General features: G+C 36.5%; 1 pseudogene; it reads right to left on the bottom strand.

The window, feature by feature from the left end:
• Positions 1-5,843: 5,843 nt before the first annotated feature.
• Positions 5,844-6,138, bottom strand: LOC123835627 (large ribosomal subunit protein eL37-like; annotated as a pseudogene).
• Positions 6,139-6,632: the final 494 nt, after the last annotated feature.

Below are 6,632 nucleotides of genomic sequence, written 5' to 3'. Positions count from 1 at the left end.
GAGCCGAAAGCAGACGCTTAACCATCTGGGCCACCCAGGCGCCCCTCAATAAATAGATTCTTAATGTGGTAAACTTTTATTGCATGTGTTTTTATGTGCCAGGTACTATAAGCACTTTGGGTTTTTTTAGCTCTTACAACAATCCTCTGTAACAGGAAATATTATTATCCCTATTTTATAGGTGAAGAAATAAGAGATAGGGAGAAATTATATATATCAAAAGTGCACTGCAAACAAATGGAGGAATTGGGATTTGAACTCAAGCAGTCTGGTTCCAGATTCCAAGCATTTAGCCACTACAAAATCTTATACCGATTCAAAGGTAATTTCTTTCATTCCTGATAACTTTCCAGCAGGCATGTCTTATCCTAGGACAGCCCAGCTGTGTTTTCCATTGGGTTTCAAGAGATACCCCTGTGAGCTTACAATAGTTACGCGCTATCAAAAATGCTCTGATGAAGATGACAAGAAAGACTGTACCAAAGTCTGCTTGTCTCTTTGTCATGCCCTTTTTAAACCTTGGTGCAATAAAAAGGTATTCATAGCTGAGGGCTTCCTCTGGGAAGAAAATATTTAACTCAGAACTAGAGGTAACAAACAACTTCCATTTCTACAAACCAGCATTGAGTCAATCAAGAGTGATGCCTTCTGGGAAACAATATAAATAAACAGATTTCTTTCTACAAAACTTCATGTTGTTTAGTTGCTGAGAACTGGGAAAGACCCATAGGGTCTTTGACAACAAAACACTGCTACTGCTGTTTAAAATAGAGTCTTTGTGCGTGGGTCTAAATTGGGTATGTCAGTCCTTCTCAATGAGAGATCAGAATCTGGGTAAAATTTCAAACCTTAGAGATCAGTTTTTGGCCCTGGTAACAAGTTTGTTTGATGTGCTTGAAAAAAAGAACTATAATTGTTTGCCTATGCTTTTCTAGGGGGAAAAAAAAAGAACAAAGTTGATGAATGCCAGTTAACTCTGGGCTCCTAAAAGACAGACTGGGGGAACTCAATACATTCAAGACTGTGACTATGGATTCACTGTATTTAGAACACCTAGTCCTGGGCATAGTATGCCTTTTACATAAATGATACAGGAGAAATAGGAACATGGTTATGTTGAGATTCACAATATAAAACACAAATATGATTTCTCAATTTAATTGATAAGGTGTGGTACATGTAGCTATAGTAAAAAATTCCATCTGATACCTGCAAAAACTGAGAGACTGAATTTTGAATTAAGGCATTAAATGCCAAGCAGAGAAGTTCTAAAGAATTAATATAGTAGCTATAATAAAATGCCTCCCACAGAAGGCACTCTGGCATCATAATTGAGAATACATTTGTGAATATGATTCCTAATGAGAGAGAAAGTAGAATCAACAAGAACAATCCTGGAAACCTGTATCAATAACCCAGAAGAAAACACTGACTAGGAAGTATGACCAAACATAAACATAATAAATGTAGCTGGCCACATTTATATTTGAGCCTCATTTCACTGAGCTGGCCAGAACACAGTTCCTGCCATTTTAGAAACTTCTTCATATTTTGTCTTCCATCTCAATTTGGAGAACCTAAAATGACTTGAGCCCAAAAAAATAAATAAATAAATAACAACTGACTGTTCATTTCTTTCCAAGATCCAGTGGTCCATTAGATGCCTCTTGAAAACAGAGTTCCCAGAAGTTATCATCATCGGGAATGTTTGCTAGTAGCATTATACAACAGCCAGGACTCAATAAATGTATCCTCAGTTGGTTTGATTACCAGCACCAGATAGAATGTCCTTCCAAACTGTAGCTTGACAAGCTACTATTCTGTCATCATTGAAAAATAAATTTCACATAAGATTTCATTTCTTTTCCAGATGTGACAGAAAAGAGCTCTCAATTCCCCCCTCCATATCCCCTTCTCTCTCTGAGATCTGACTTGGCATGTCTATAGTCCTTCTTCAGACACATGTGTTGTCTTAAAAAGCACTATGCACTTTGTAAATTATGCTGCATATATTTTATTAAGTATTAGTTTTCTTTTTTAAGGTGAATAAATGAACTCATCTCACAGTGTCTGTGAATTATTGTAAAATCCCAGAAAGCAGAGACTAGATCTAATTTAGTAGCATTTTATAGTACATTGTCCTGTACAGTCAGAAAATTACTAGCTAATTTTTGGTGACACTGAGGATTTGTATCATGGTAAAGCTTTTTTTTTTTTTTTTTTAATTCTAATCTAGTGATTAAGCATTTTTCTGCTTCAGATACATTTAATTTCTAAACTCATTATAGACATGTTATGGCATTATTGACCACTCAATGTAGAGTCTAATGAAAACCGAGAATTTATTTTGTGTGTATTTTTCCTTCATTTCTAAATGCATGTAAAATTTAAAGGAAATGTAACCCACATGGTTTCGTTCATTTGTATTTAACTCATGAAATGTTCCCTTTAAGGGCTCTTTGAAGTTCAAGGAGATTTTTAATAGCCCATTTAAGCCTTTTTATCTCTGAAATAGGACTGCATTTTGCCAAGAATAAACAAAGACAAACACCTAAAGGTTAGGGTTCAGCTAGAAATTTCAAACCCTCATACTGTCTTCCATGCATTCTCAACTTAAAAATTCAAAGCAAAACTTTTCTTCAGTACCAACTGGCCAATGAGCAATTGGAGCATCCTCTTTCCTAGACAGCATTCCCTCACATCTACAGATGAGAACTTTTTTTATCTATCAACAATATTATATAGGCAATGTTGCTTCACAATATACTACTGGAAAACTAAAAAGATATTTTGTTTTGGATACTGACTTAACTGAAGAGAATATGTAATTTTTTTAGTACATAGTTTAAAACTACTGTATTTATACTGTAAATGTTTTCTTTCCATGGTAGTAAGTACCAAGGATAAAAAAGAAAAGAATCCACTTTAGCAGGACAACCAGTCAATAAACAGAAAACAGTAAAGATGTAACAGAGGTAAAGCATCTTGTGCAGGACACATTAAGTTTAAATATTCCTGACTCATGAATTGCAAATATTAATCAAGATATGTTGTGAGATATCCATTCAACTTTCCTTTGCTCTTGCTTAATCTATCACTCATGTTTCCATCCCTATACCTCACCAAGTTATTTATCATTTTTCTCTTTAAATTCATCCAAAAAAGATTAATGGCAGCATCAGAACTTGCATGAGTGTGGCTGTTCATTAGCAGAAATATGCCATAGGGTTAGATGCACTGATGGATAGGAGGAGTTATGTCCTCAGCATGTCAAAATGTCAGTGGTATGAATAGCCTCTTTAGCTATATGGGTATGAAGTCTGTATAGAACTAAAATGATCTAGTTAAGTTATATTGTCTTATAAATGCCCATGGTCATCACAGGTAATTAAATTATAAAAGTATACTCCAAGAAAGTGCACCTGATACAAAAATGAAATGAGATGTGAATTGAAAAAAACTATTACTTTGTAAGTAATGGTAGGTTTGCAACATTACACAATTATATAATGGATGGAGATTATCAATCAAACCTCTGTATATATCATATCGAAAGCTTAGTCAGCAATAAATTTTTATCCTATCAATACAGTATCTCTGAGGCTTATAATGAAATTTAGCAACATTAAACTATTGATATTGTTGAGACATATAAGTAGATATGGCAGAACTCTTATGTGACATTTTACAACCCACATCTTTAATGACTTTGAGATAGTCTATTTTATAAGCTACACAAACATCGAAATTCTGTAACTGTTTGGAATGATACTAATAATAGAAATGTTTCTAGGTTTTCTCCCTTACAAGAATGCCAAAAATGGTATGTTTTTGAAAATAAGACTTATTTTCTAACATGTAAAATAATTACACTTTTACATATAAAATGTTACTATCTAATTCCATATGTATGTTTGTTTCTATGATCAGATAAATGGTAAACTACACTGCAATGTACATTGGGCTCTGTTATTAAGAAAAAACGTAGTTGAAAATCATTAAGCTCACAAGCCATCTCCCTTTTCCTGATTGTAAAATATAACATTCATATTTTTATTATTTTCATCTTTATTTTCCTCTCCAATATGTTCAGGCTTTTATAATTTACTTTGCAAGATGTCTTTTTTCCTAAGATAACATACCAGGGCCTGGCTCTCCCAGAGAAAGAGGTTTGCACATACTGTAGGAAGTTCAGTCCATTACGGGCTTACCCATGTGACTGAAGTGGTTCTGTCATGCACTTAGCAGAACAGCCATCTTTTTTATCTTATTTTCTCATCCATGGGGTTTACAGTACCTTGGGTGAAGAGACTTGGAGTAAAGCAAGCATGCTGCTCTCTGTGGACCTATATTTGGAGCTCTCTGTCAAGAAAAGAAAAAAGTGGCCTCACTTTCTCCAACTACTAACTAACCTACTTCATGATACAGAAGAAATTTTGAACTCAGAGTCCCAAAATGGACTGATTCTCTGTTCTAAATGAATTGTGATTCATCTCAAAACACATGGGTATAAAAAAATGAAATTTTTCGGGGTGCCTGGGTGGCTCAGTCGTTAGGCGTCTGCCTTCGGCTCAGGTCATGATCCCACGTTCCTGGGATCGAGCCCCATGTCGGGCTCCCTGCTCAGCGGGAAGCCTGCTTCTCCCTCTCCCACTCCCCCTGCTTGTGTTCCTTCTCTCACTGTGTCTCTCTCTGTCAAATAAATAAATAAAATCTTAAAAAAAAAAAAAATGGAATTTTTCTCATCTCAGTTTATGTGAGCCATTAACATCAGAAATTGTACATTCCAAAGTGAGACAACTATGCAGAAATGTCAAATGTAGATGCCTGAAAACCTGCTAGACCACTCTGAAACCTTTACTCATCTCTAGAGTATCAAAGCTTCAGGAGTTGAGGAGTAAAGGAGGAGTATTAAAAAGGATTAAAGAAAACTGTTGGTAATCTATGAGCACCAACACTCTCTTCAACTCACTAAAAGACCAGTGACAATGGCTTCAGTGAAACCAGTCAGAGAACGTGATATGTATTCAGCAAAGTTAGGAATACACTGGTGGACTTAGGTCTGAGATCTGACTGAGAAAATTAAAGAGTGAGATGTAGGCTTGTTAAATGCTATTGGATCAGCTGGGGCATGCATGATGAATGAAGGTCATAGATTACTTTGCCAAAACAGGTTTAGTGTAGCAGGGGGACAAAATCCAGAGAGAATTACGTTAAGATGGATGATGAGAAAGTGCAGACGGTAAGTATAGACAAATTTGGGGATAACATATTCTGTATGGGGTGCAGAGAAATGGGGCAGGAAGATGGACTGGGGATAAATAGCTTCTTATTTTGTAAAATGTGATCTCTCATGTAGTATTTATAGTTTTATAGGTATGATCCAGTATGAAAAAAATGATTCAGGAGAGAGAGCACATATGTGATTTCAGGAACAAAGTCTTCGGTATGCTAAAGCAGACGGGATACAGTGCACAAGGAGAGTGAACAGCTTTTGATAACTTCAAGGAAAATCCATCCTTTGTAGGAGGAAGGAAAGTAGAACTCTAGGATCAAGTCCAAAATGCTGAAGTCAACTAGAAGACTTCAAATTATCTTGCCCTTGTCCCTAGCCTTATGTATTCAATTCTTTGTTTTCTCTGCAAAAATGCTGACTTCTTTCAGTTGCTTCTACAGTCCATTATTTTGTCATCTCAAAGTCTGTACACACATTATTCCCACTACCTGGACCTGTGAGCTCCATGTGGATAATGATTATGCCTGCCTGCCTTCCCTCCCTCCCTTCCTTCTGTCTTTTCCTTTTTTAACCGGAACACTTATTCTGTGACTAATCACTGAAATCCTTAGGATGAACTGGATGCTGCACCAGCGGCCCTCTTGAGGTTAGGTTTTGTTCTGTCACAGAATCCATGCTGGAATCTGCAGTATACAATTCGTAGATGCTTCATTCGGCCGCTCCCAGTGCTATTTCATCTTTTAGGCCTGACATTCCAGGGATACTTTCTTTTCCGCTTGACCACGATAGCCACATTTGCCACAGGCTGGATTCTGAAGGTGACAGGCCTTACAGCCACAGAGGTGGCATGACATGTGCATCTTATTGTGATGCTTTCCAAATGATGACATCCCCTCTGCCATCTTGTTTCTGTGGCTGTGACCAAATTATGCCCTTCTTTTGCTGCATCCTTTTAATGGTTGACATATATTAGATACTTAGAGAATTTGCTGACTGATCAACCATCTTGCATGGTCAATCTAAGGGAAATTCAACCCTTAGTTTATCTTTAATCAAGTCTCTAAATCCATAAAGCTCTATGAAATACCCATTTAATATAAGGTAAGCTATCGCACTGATGTTCATTAACACAAAATTAAAGGTAAGGGAGTAAACACGTAGGGAGCTGAGAAAGGCAGGCACAAAACGGGATAAATAAGCTCAATGGGGAAAGAGGTATCAATAAAGATCTGAAGCATTGGCTAAGGTTTGGCACAAAATTGGCTTAATGGAAGGAATAAAGTCACCCTGCTCTCTGAGGGAAAAATACAAATTTCCCCATACTCTGTTTCCAATTGAGGCAAAATAACACTGGTCTTTTCTTTTTTGTTAACCTGATCATGCTTCAGACTTATGC

Source organism: Mirounga angustirostris, unplaced genomic scaffold (genome assembly GCF_029215605.1).
Source record: "Mirounga angustirostris isolate CCGP_5_RB_7025 unplaced genomic scaffold, mMirAng1.0.hap1 SCAF_12, whole genome shotgun sequence".
Lineage (NCBI taxonomy): Eukaryota > Metazoa > Chordata > Mammalia > Carnivora > Phocidae > Mirounga > Mirounga angustirostris.
Note: the sequence above shows the minus strand (reverse complement) of the source record. Positions and strands in the feature narration are given on the sequence as shown.